This window comes from Gopherus evgoodei, chromosome 8 (genome assembly GCF_007399415.2).
Source record: "Gopherus evgoodei ecotype Sinaloan lineage chromosome 8, rGopEvg1_v1.p, whole genome shotgun sequence".
NCBI lineage: Eukaryota > Metazoa > Chordata > Testudines > Testudinidae > Gopherus > Gopherus evgoodei.
In genome coordinates this window covers 113,405,264-113,417,372 of record NC_044329.1, presented here as the reverse complement: position 1 = coordinate 113,417,372, position 12,109 = coordinate 113,405,264, and the positions used below count along the sequence as shown (strand labels likewise).

The window sequence follows — 12,109 nt, the reverse complement described above, 5'->3', positions numbered from 1 at the left end:
TGTACTAATACAGCTGTAACAACCAGCGCTGCAAAATTTTAGATGTAGACATGGCCTGAGACTGGTGATGCCAACAGACTCAGCAACTGGAGAACAGAAGATAATTGATTGTTGTGGGGACTGGAGAAGGAGATATTTAGATGTTTTTATAAGTCTCTCCTCTGGGAGAAAAGTTCTTGACACAGCTGAATCTAGTATGGCCCCTATAAAAAACATCCTCGGAATTGGTCTTAGCAAGGAACAACTTTTCCCAGTCTAGTAGTAATCCCAGACGGGCAAAGAAGGACCGTATTTGTTTTACATGTGATGGGATGTAGGTATAGGCTACACACATCCGCTGCCTTCTTAAGTTCATTGCTATTACTACAGAGAAGTATTCTGTAAACACTCCAGGAGCTCTGGACAGCCCAGAAGGAGCTGCAAACCAAACCTGAAGGAAAAAGGAAGGGATTAAGAGGTAAGAGGTAACAGAGAAAACAAATTTCTTTATACAAGTGTTTAGTTTTCTTAAATCCAAGATAGGGCAACAGCCTCACCTTTTTTAAATTAGAAAATATCATGAATAAAACCCCATCCCTCTCTGATCTCGCAGTACTGTCTTGATCACTCCTGACCACAGTAGAGATCGAGCCTCTTTTCTTAGCAAATCAAAGCAAACTTGATCCTTGACCTGGGATGAAAGAGGTGGGTTGTTCAGGGAGAAGGATCTCGAACTGAACTGTATAACTGGATCCACCTATCAGATGTTATTAATTCCCACTGCTAATAAAAATGGGACAAACGGTCCCCAAACTGTGGATAAATGATGTCCAACTGGACTGGTTTGTAACCCCACATCCTCACGTCAAACCTGAGACCCTCCAGGAATCTTAGCAGCTGAAGAAGTGGAAGTTTTCTCTTTATTATTATGAGGTTTATACGACTCCTTCCTTTGATGTTACTGCTGAGCGAGGCGATACTGAGGCTGGTGATGATAAATTCCTTCTGTGATAATGGTGAGGAATTGATGCAGAGGAAGTCAGATGACGTTGTTGTTATCTGAGTAACGGAGTTGCAGAGGCTCTCTTCTCCATAGTAAAAAAAACTTAAGAGATCTAGCTGTTGATCTCACATTTTAAATCTTTTCTAACACTTAATCCCTCCGTACACTAAAGAGACCTTCTCTTTCAGAAGGAAGGTTTTCAATTCTCACCTTTGTCTCATGAGGCAGACCTATCGACCTGAGCCATGCACGCCTTCTTATAGCGATGGCTGAAGCTACTGCCACTGCCAAAGGATCTAAAGGATCAAATGCTGCTCCCAACCGATGTTGGAAACATTCTGCCCCTCGGGGAGAAGAGTATCCACTAACCTCAAATGTTCTTTAGGTAAAGTATTGAGGAACGATAGCATTTCCCCCCACAGATGGTACCATACTGGGATCTCACCATGTCAGCTTCATAATTCAAAATACACATGACTAAAGTGGCTGAAGAAATTTTTTTCTCACAATACCATCCAGCGTTTTCTCTTCTTCATCAGAGGGAGTGGAGTCCACCTGAGCACTTTTTGATCTTTGTAATGCCGCTTCTACAACTAATGAATTGGGAGATGGGTGGGTGGGTGTGAAACATAGCCAGAGCTTCCTGTGGAAACTGATTTAATTTGTCTGCCCTCTTCACTAAAGGCTGAGACGATGGCGTATTCCATACTTCTTTTGCCAGTTGGAACAATCCTTCCATCGAGGGGAGTGTAACCCCTTGTAGGGTAGCTGCTCCCAGTATATCAAAAACTGATTTTGAAATTATTTCTCCAATGAGCTTGAAGGAATATCCAGATTCTTTACCATGCAATCCATCAGCTCATGGAATGCCACTGCATCTTCTGATGGTGCTGAGGCCGACTTGTCCCCCACACTTTTATCTGGACATGTCATCCCTCCAGAGTCTGGAGCCAACGTCTGAAATTCCATTAGTTCCTTCTCTGACAAGAGATCCCTAACTGCTGTATGAGACCCATCAGGTCTTATTGGGCTTGTTCGACATATCCTTCCTATCTGGTAGTTGAACATCCTCTCTGTACCAAACTGCTGAAAGCCTACTCTCATACCTAGAGAGCTCCAGATAAGATGCAGGAAAAGCCAGTGTGACCATCTAAGCCAAGGACGACTTGCCAGTCTGGCCAGAAACCCATATTCAGACCTAATCGTACATATCTTTGTTCACACGAATCCGAGGTACTCATGAGGTACATGAGTGTCTGGGCCTGGACGTCTGCCCTAACGGTCTGATCCCAGAGTAGAGTCATGGTCAGGAATCACATCAAGAATCATAGCTGGAGTTGGAGCCAGAAGCCACGCCCAGCATTAAACCAGCACCAGAGCCAGAAGTCTGCAACGTGGGGCATGGGTCACTTGCTGGAGGATTCTCTGCAGCTTGAGGTCTTCAAACCACAATTTGAGGACTTCAATAACTCAGACATAGGTTAGGGGTCTGTCATAGAAGTGGGTGGGTGAGATTCTGTGGCCTGCATTGTGCAGGAGGTCAGACTAGATGATCATAATGTTCCCTTCTGACCTTAAAGTCTATGAGTCAAAACCAGAGTCACAGTCATGTCAAGGGTCAAGCCAGAGTCAGCAACTGGGGCCAGGACAAGGGAGCAGGAACAACGAACAAGGTGAGGTAAGAGGAACAGCGGGAACCAGGCATGGAGGCAGGAACTTGGTCTCAGGAGTCACTCAGCAGCAGGCCTAGCGACAGGGCATGAGCAGGAACAGGAAGCTTTATGCTAGGTTGTGACAAATTAGCAGTCTGTTGCTAGTCAGCTGAACCACAGAGTCAGCTGGTGTAGCCCGTTTGCAGGGTATCAGCTGCAGTTTGTAGCATAGGGGTGCAGAGAAACAGACTCTTTCTCAGCAGCCCTGGGAGGCCTGATGCTCTGCCCACTGAGAGTGGTCCCTGGATGGCCCAGGACCAGGCTTTTCAGAGTGATCCCTGTAGAAAGCCTGTACTTTTGCAGGGGTGTGCATGCAATCAGCTGGCTCCCAAGGGCGTTCTTTGGGTCCATAACCTTCCCAGTCAATCAAACAATTCATTGTTCCTGGGGGTATTTAGGAATCCAGGATGGTCTGAACTACGTATTCCTTGTGGCTCTGTACCTGAACCGGGGACGGGGGTGATGGACTCTGGCCAGGAAATGGATCACAGAGAAAAGACTTTGAGAAGAATACATGAACTATCGGCTGGATCTTCCAGGATCGAGGGAGCTGCAGTTCAAATGCCACTTTATTGATGGTGCAAGCACCTGCATATTGGTGATCTAATTTGTGCCCAGGTCGGCTGGCATGTAGATGCAAGTGGACAGCCACACCTTTTGACCAGCGTTCAGCAGTGCGGTATTTGTCAGCGTGATGTCTGTAAGCTGTTTTGGCAGTCTCCAGGTGATCCTGCAAGTTAGCTTGTGGCTTATGAATAGTCAGTACCAGATCTGAGGCAGCAGGAACCGCCATGGACAAGGGGACAGAGGGATCAAACTGTGGATGAAAATCATAATCGGAGTAGAAAGGACTGAATTGGGTGGAAGTGTGTTCTGTGCTATCATAAGCGCATTTGGCTAATAGGCATAATGCAACTGTGATAGGTGCTCAGATGACTGAATGGCCTAGTGGTTAGTGCACTTGACCTCCAACCTCTTCTCTCTTTGTTTGGGGGGAGGGTCAGTAACAGTCCTGGTTCCTGACCCCAAGCTGGAAATGTCTGGAACCCCCCCCCTGCATCAAAGCCTTTGAATGGAGCCTAGGAGGAGGACCCAGGCCTCTCTCTCCACTGCGACCCACCCCAGGGCCCTGTGGGAAGTAACACTGGCAGGTTCTTCCTTGTAGTAAGCCTGACTCTGCCACCCTAAGCTACTTCCTACCTATGTGGGCCTTCAGTCTGGGGCATGGCCCATATGATCCAAACAGTCAATAGCTTCACACAGATCAAAGGAGCAGGGCCCTGCAAGGCCTGCTGGTTCTCAGAGGGTGGTGCCTGAGGGCCTTACTTGCTATGTGGCTCCCTCTCAGGCTCCTTCTGTCTGGCTTCCTGGAGAAGGACTCTTCTCTCCTGCTGCCTGTCCACTACCCCCTGCCTGGGCTTCTGAGCACCTTTGACTCCACTTCTTCAGCTGGAGCACTCTCAGCAGGCCTGTATGGGTGGGGATATCTGGGCCCAGGAGTGCCTTTTAACCCCTTCAGGCTCAGGGTGGGATTTGTATACCCCATCTCAGCCACCCAATTATTTTGGCAGTGGTTTGGGAAGCAGTGTAGATACCGTTCAATTACCTGGTTGACCGGTTCCGACTGGCCAACTATCAGGAGGTGGATGCATGGGAACATACATCCAGGAGAATAAACACTTCCTTCCAAACCTGGATAGAAACTGAGAACCTTGATCTGTGGTAAGAAGATTAGGAGGCTGTGGAGGCAAAAAACATGCATAATTTGGACTTTGTAGTAATTTCTGCAGTCAAAAAACATACATGATATAAATGGGCCAATTTGGAGAGCTGATCTACTTATAATTCTGGCAGTTCTACTACGAAATCAAGGGTTATACGTGATCAGGGTCAGGAAGAGTATCAGGAGGCCAAAGGCTTGCTTTGGGAGATCTTGGTCAAAGCACGAGTGTTGCAGGACCTGACGTAGGCTGGGACATCATCCTGCATCTGCGGCCACTGAATGAGCGATCTACTGCACGCCAAGTCTTGGATTGTCCAAAGAAACACGGGGGCTGTGAAGGCACATGCGCAGCATCTCAAGTCATGGGGGACCCTCAGGGACATAGAGATGGCCATTAATATAGACGAGAGTGTCAGCTCAGGAGTAACGCTGGAGGCTGATGGTCAGCTCAGGAGTAACGCTGATCCTCCTTGGATAACATAAGCTTTACAAAAGGATTGGTAGTGAGATAAGGAAATCCTATGACACAGATCCACAAAGGAAAAGGTGTGGTTTCAGTATGTCAGGTGGTGGTTCTCTGGGATTCACAAGCTCTGTATAGCATTCTCCCTTCTGTGGAGGTGTGTACTGGTCTTGTGGCCTGGATGGTACGTGATCATGAAGTCAAACCTTGAAAAGGACAAGGCCCAATGAAACTGCTGTAGATTCAGCGCCTTGGCGAATTATACACACTCCAGGTTTTTGTGGTCTGTTAAGATGATCATGGAGTGCTTAGCCCTCTCAGGGTAGTGTCCCCATGTCTCAAGCCCCACCTTGATTGCCAGTAATACTTTGCTGGCTGCTTCATAGCTACATTCAGCTGAAGTAAGCTTTTGAGGGGGAAAAAGCACATCCCGTTGGGATCCCATTCTTTTGGGTACAATTGCCTCATTGGCTACATGGGAGGTGTCAGTTTCAAGGATAAAAGGTTGGTCTGGATCTTGGTGGGCCAGGACTGGGGCTGAGTCGATGAAGACTACCTTCAGATGTTCAAATGCTTGATGGGCCTCTGGGGCACAGTGAAACTTTGCAGGTTCATGAAGGATAGTGGTTATGGGAGATGTGATTTTTGAAAGTTGGGAATAGATCTCCTATAGAAGTTGGCAAACCTCCTGAATTTCTGAATGTCTCAAATAGTATGGGGCTCTGCCCAGACTGAACTGCAGATACCTTCTGAGGATCTATCCATAGCTGTCCTGCTGACAGGATAAACGCCAAAAATTCAATGGATGATGACTGTTCGAACGCACACTTCTCTAGTTTTGTGTACAATCCATGCCGGTGTAATCTTGTGAGAACCCCAGGGATCTGGTGGTCACGGCTGGCTTGGTCAAAGGAGTACATTAAGAGATCATCCAGATATGTGAACACATATTGGTTTAGGATGTCTCAAAGAATATTGTTAATTAGGTGCTGAAAGGTGGCAGGGGCATTAATAAGACTGAAGGGTATTACCTAATATTCTAAATGCCCATAGCTAGTTCTAAAGGCTGCCTTCCACTCATTCCCTTTCCTGGTGTGAACTAGGTTATATGGTCCCTAAGATGCAATTTGGTGAACACCCAGGCTGACCATACTTGATCCAAAAGCTCTGGAATTAACAGCAGTGGGTACCAATAGCATATAGTTATTTGGTTAAGTGCCCTGTAGTCCACACAAAATCTCAGAGAGCTTTCTTTTAACAAGTATCAGAGGGTAGCCGTGTTAGTCTGGATCTGTAAAAGCAGCAAAGAATCCTGTGGCACCTTATAGACTAACAGACGTTTTGGAGCATGAGCTTTCGTGGGTGAATACCCACTTCCTCAGATGCATGTAATGGAAATATCCAGGGGCAGGTATATATATGTGTGCTAGCAAGCAAGCTAGAGATAACGAGGTCAGTTCAATCAGGGAGGATGAGGCCCTGTTCTAGCAGTTGAGGTGTGAAAACCAAGAGAGGAGAAACTGGTTCTGTAATTGGCAAGCCATTCACAGTCTTTGTTCAATCCTGAGCTGATGGTGTCAAATTTGCAGATGAACTGAAGCTCAGCAGTTTCTCTTTGAAGTCTGGTCCTGAAGTTTTTTTGCTGCAGGATGGCCACCTTAAGGTCTGCTATAGTGTGGCCAGGGAGGTTGAAGTGCTCTCCTACAGGTTTTTGTATATTGCCATTCCTAATGTCTGATTTGTGTCCATTTATCCTTTTCCGTAGAGACTGTCCAGTTTGGCCGATGTACATAGCAGAGGGGTATTGCTGGCATATGATGGCGTATATTACATTGGTGGATGTGCAAGTGAATGAACCAGTGATGGTGTGGCTGATCTGGTTAGGTCCTGTGATGGTGTCACTGGTGTAGATATGTGGGCAGAGTTGGCATCGAGGTTTGTTGCATGAATTGGTTCCTGAGCTAGAGTTATTATGGTGTGGTGTGCAGTTACTGGTGAGAATATGTTTCAGGTTGGCAGGTTGTCTGTGGGCAAGGATTGGCCTGCCACCCAAGGCCTGTGAAAGTGTGGGATCATTGTCCAGGATGGGTTGTAGATCCTTGATGATGCGTTGGAGGGGTTTTAGCTGGGGGCTGTATGTGATGGCCAGTGGCGTCCTGTTGGTTTCTCTCTTGGGTTTGTCTTGCAGTAGGAGGCTTCTGGGTACACGTCTGGCTCTGTTGATCTGTTTCCTTATTTCCTCGTGCGGGTATTGTAGTTTTGAGAATGCTTGGTGGAGATTTTGTAGGTGTTGGTCTCTGTCTGAGGGGTTAGAGCAGATGCGGTTGTACCTCAGTGCCTGGCTGTAGACAATGGATCGTGTGATGTGCCCGGGATGGAAGCTGGAGGCATGAAGGTAGGCATAGCGGTTGGTGGGTTTTCGATATAGGGTGGTGTTAATGTGGTGTGTAAATAAGTGATGGTCACATTAACACCACCCTATATCGAAAACCCACCGACCGCTATGCCTACCTTCATGCCTCCAGCTTCCATCCCGGGCACATCACACGATCCATTGTCTACAGCCGGGCACATCACACGATCCATTGTCTACAGCCAAGCACTGAGGTACAACCGCATCTGCTCTAACCCCTCAGACAGAGACCAACACCTACAAAATCTCCACCAAGCATTCTCAAAACTACAATACCCGCACGAGGAAATAAGGAAACAGATCAACAGAGCCAGACGTGTACCCAGAAGCCTCCTACTGCAAGACAAACCCAAGAGAGAAACCAACAGGACTCCACTGGCCATCACATACAGCCCCCAGCTAAAACCCCTCCAACGCATCATCAAGGATCTACAACCCATCCTGGACAATGATCCCACACTTTCACAGGCCTTGGGTGGCAGGCCAATCCTTGCCCACAGACAACCTGCCAACCTGAAACATATTCTCACCAGTAACTGCACACCACACCATAATAACTCTTGCTCAGGAACCAATCCATGCAACAAACCTCGATGCCAACTCTGCCCACATATCTACACCAGTGACACCATCACAGGACCTAACCAGATCAGCCACACCATCACTGGTTCATTCACCTGCACATCCACCAATGTAATATACGCCATCATATGCCAGCAATGCCACTCTGCTATGTACATCAGCCAAACTGGACAGTCTCTACGGAAAAGGATAAATGGACACAAATCAGACATTAGGAATGGCAATATACAAAAACCTGTAGGAGAGCACTTCAACCTCCCTGGCCACACTATAGCAGACCTTAAGGTGGCCATCCTGCAGCAAAAAAACTTCAGGACCAGACTTCAAAGAGAAACTGCTGAGCTTCAGTTCATCTGCAATTTGACACCATCAGCTCAGGATTGAACAAAGACTGTGAATGGCTTGCCAATTACAGAACCAGTTTCTCTTCTCTTGGTTTTCACACCTCAACTGCTAGAACAGGGCCTCATCCTCCCTGATTGAACTGACCTCGTTATCTCTAGCTTGCTTGCTAGCACACATATATATACCTGCCCCTGGATATTTCCATTACATGCATCTGAGGAAGTGGGTATTCACCCACGAAAGCTCATGCTCCAAAACGTCTGTTAGTCTATAAGGTGCCACAGGATTCTTTGCTGCTTTCTTTTAACAAAGCGTACCAGAGCACCTGCAGGGGAGGTAGAGCCGTGGATAAAGTTTTTTCTAGGTTTTCCTGGATGTACTCTCTTAAAGCTGCAAACTCCAGCTTGGACATAGAATATATGTATCCAAACTGAATTTTAGCCCTTGGTTGAAGACAAGGCAAGATTTTGAAACCTATAAGAGAGAAAACCTACAGGAAAAGAGTAGTCAGCAGGGAGATGTCTTGTTTATTACTAAGATCAAAAGATTATACTTGTGTGACGTAGTAGGGTGTGGGATGGACTGACCTGGGAATGTCGTTTAGTTTTACTCGGACTGTCTGCATGGGGGATGGGAGAGCAGGGGGTGACTTTAGGTGAGAGATGGTACCTGAGCCTGTAATCTGAGCCAGGACGGGAGTCAACACCTTTGCCGGGAAACTGGACAAAGGGAGAGGGGGAGAGAAGAAGGGGGAGAGAGCCGGGAGGAGGGGTTTTGGGTTTCAGTTTTGGGCTGGTTGGGAAGAGGCAGGGAACCCCAAGTCTAAGATCCTTGCCCCCCAGAGGGACTTGGCTGAGGGGTCCTGGTTGTACTTACAAGCCCTGTTTGGGACAGTGTTCCTGTCATCTAATAAACCTTCTATTTTACTGGCTGGCTGACTCCCTGTCACGGAGTCCCCAGGCGATGCTCTGGAACTGCTCCCCACCAAGCCAGGCAGGACTTTGGGGAGCCTCCTCTCCCTTGGAGCAGACTTGTTCAGGGCAAGAAGCTCACACGTCTTCACCTCCTGGGACTCTCCTTGGAGCATTCAGCATCCTCTGCCACTCCGTGTGCTTCCCACAGCGAGTCCACCCCAGCGGGGTCCTGGGGAAGCCACCGGGTTCTGCACCCCCACTTTGCAGTCAGACGTGACTCTCAGCCAGCCAGTAACACAGAGGTTTATTCGATGACAGGAACAGGGTCTAAAACAGATCTTGTAGATACAGCGAACCGGACCCCTCGGCTGGGTCCATTCTGGGAGGCAGTGAGCCAGACCCCCAGGTCTGCCCTCCACCCTTGACCCCAGCCAGCTCCAGACTAACAACCCCTTCCAGCCCCTCCTCTCTCCTCAGCCCCTTTCCTGGGCCAGGAGGTCACCTGATCCCTTTGTCTCCAACACCTTCAGCTGGCACCTTTGCAGGGGAGGGGCCCAGGCCATCAGTTGCTAGGAGACAGAGTGTCAGGCATTTAGGTGCACTGGCCCTTGGCTCTGCCAGATACTTAAGAACTGCCATAGGGACACTGAGGCACCAATACAGTACTCAGAGAAAACATTAAGAACTTTCCCAGTTCGTCACACTCCCCACCACTCTGTGACAACTTGTACATCAGGTGACTCCAGGAAACACACACAGCATTCTTCAACCAGGACGCAAGCTGATGGCATGGCTTGTCTTACGAAAAAGGCAACACAGCCTGTCTATCTGCCTGGAAAGCACTGGTGAGCAATACTTTATTAGATGTGTGAAATTCTCATTAAATAAGTGTAGATTCCAGACTGTGTTATGATTTTATATGTAACCATTTGTTCCCAACACATCTACTTGCTACCACTCTAATCGCTGGACTTTGTTAAATAAACTTTTACTTGTTTTCCCTGTAAACGTATCTAAGTGCCGTGTGCGAAGCAGAGCAGTGATCTAGGGCGCAACTGCTGAACTGGGGGCCCCGTTCTTTTGGTAGCAGTGACTATGTGAATACTGCGAGTGCCCTGTGAACACTCCAGGGAGATGGTGGGAGGGTTCACGGAGTGTGCCTATCACTAACCTGAAGACAGTGCAGGGCCTGCACAGGCTGAGAGGGGAGTGCTTGTGTGGCCTGTGGCTAGCGGAGTTGGGGAACGGACCCCTAGCACACATAGGTAAGGCTTTCACACACTTACCGCAGTTGATAGCGAGGTGCTTCCAAGCTAAGGTGACCAGACAGCAAGTGTGAAAAATGAGGATGGGGCTGGTGGCTAATAGGAGCCTGTATAAGAAAGAGACCCAAAAATCAGGACTGTCTCTATAAACTCAGGAAATCTGGTCACCCTATTCCAAGCCCTGGGAAGCATCACTGTAGCCGGCAGGATCTACAGCCTGTCTGCTCATAAGCCAAGGATCACGCTCCAGACCCTTATGCACCAGATAATACAGATATTGAGAAATTCAAAGGTGAGCAGCTTGAAAACAGGTAAAGATAAAAGGTCACAGTTTGTTATTTTCCATTTGTTTATTTGGGGTAAGGGAAACAGAACAAAGGGAAGGACAAGGTGAGTAAGCTGGAGACATCAGCTAAATATACCACACTGCAGCAGGAAAAGCTCAGTGTCGAGCATGGCCCAGGAGGTCCAGTAAACGCTGCAGAGGGGATGAGACCTGTGCTCCTGGAAGATGACAGACATCAGGAGGAACTGACTAATCTATTCAAAGTGCCTGAGGCCAAGAGGGGTGTGGGCTTCGGACAACAGCCTGGCACAAGTCCCAGTGAACAGCAATGCAGTTGGAACTGGCCAAACTAGAGATGAGAAAACTGGAAATAAAGGAAAAAGTCCACGAAATGGAGATGCCAGCAAAGAAGCAAAAGCGAGAAGCGCAGACCAGGCTGGTAAGAGGAGGTGGTAGCGAGGTGCCTCCCCCCTGGCTACGCCTGGGAAGGGTCACAGTGTCCTGCCATGGTGAATGAGCCGAGGCTGTCCTTCCCAGGCATGTTCAGTCACAGATTAAAGAGCATCTGCTTCAAAACGTTACTGGGATTGTGCGAGAGGACAAAAAGGGATACATGCAAGATCAGTTAAAATTTCACAAAAGCAGAACTCTGCTGCTGCAGTTACTTAGCTCTTCAAGCCAGTACAAAGCCAAGCCCCCTGAGCCAGCAATCGACCATCTCTACCTCCTTGTATCCCTGAATCCAAGCACAGCATGTGAACGATTTATTTCGGACTTGTGCTCTGGGACTGGAAAACCAAAGCCCTGACTTTTGCAATGGTGATGTTGCACATTCAGTGTTCAAGTTTATTCATAAGGATCAGGTCATCTGAATGGCCAGTCACTGGACTGCTTGCAGGGTTATTTGAATTCTTTCGTTTTTTATTTGAATGGCTCAGTATCAGTGCTTGCAAGGAATAAGACGGTTACTCACCTTTGTAACTGTTGTTCTTCGAGATGTGTTGCTCATATCCATTCCAGTTAGGTGTGCGCGCCGCGCGTGCACATTCATCGGAAAACTTTTACCCTAGCAACTCAGTGGGCCGGCAGGTCGCCCCCTAGAGTGGCGCCGGCATGGTGCTCGATATATACCCCTGCCGGCCCACCCGCTCCTCAGTTCCTTCTTGCTAGCTACTCCGACAGTGGGGAAGGAGGGTGGGTGTGGAATGGATATGAGCAACATCTCGAAGAACAACAGTTACAAAGGTGAGTAACCGTCTTTTCTTCTTCGAGCGATTGCTCACATCCATTCCAGTTAGGTGAATCCCAAGCCTTACCTAGGCGGTGGGGTCGGAGTGAGAAGTCGCGGCATGGAGCACTGCAGAGCCGAAGGCCACATCATCTCTGGACTGCTGGACCAGGGCATAATGGGAAGCGAAGGTGTG

At 48.2% G+C, this 12,109-nt stretch overlaps 1 long non-coding RNA gene across 1 annotated transcript; it reads right to left on the bottom strand.

Annotated features, from left to right (window-relative positions):
- Positions 1-2,527: 2,527 nt before the first annotated feature.
- LOC115655809 lies at positions 2,528-10,498 on the bottom strand. The gene is made up of 3 exons (XR_004001516.1): positions 10,421-10,498; positions 4,301-4,433; positions 2,528-3,511 (listed from the first exon to the last, which is right to left on the bottom strand). It is a non-coding gene; the product is annotated as an uncharacterized LOC115655809 (long non-coding RNA).
- Positions 10,499-12,109: the final 1,611 nt, after the last annotated feature.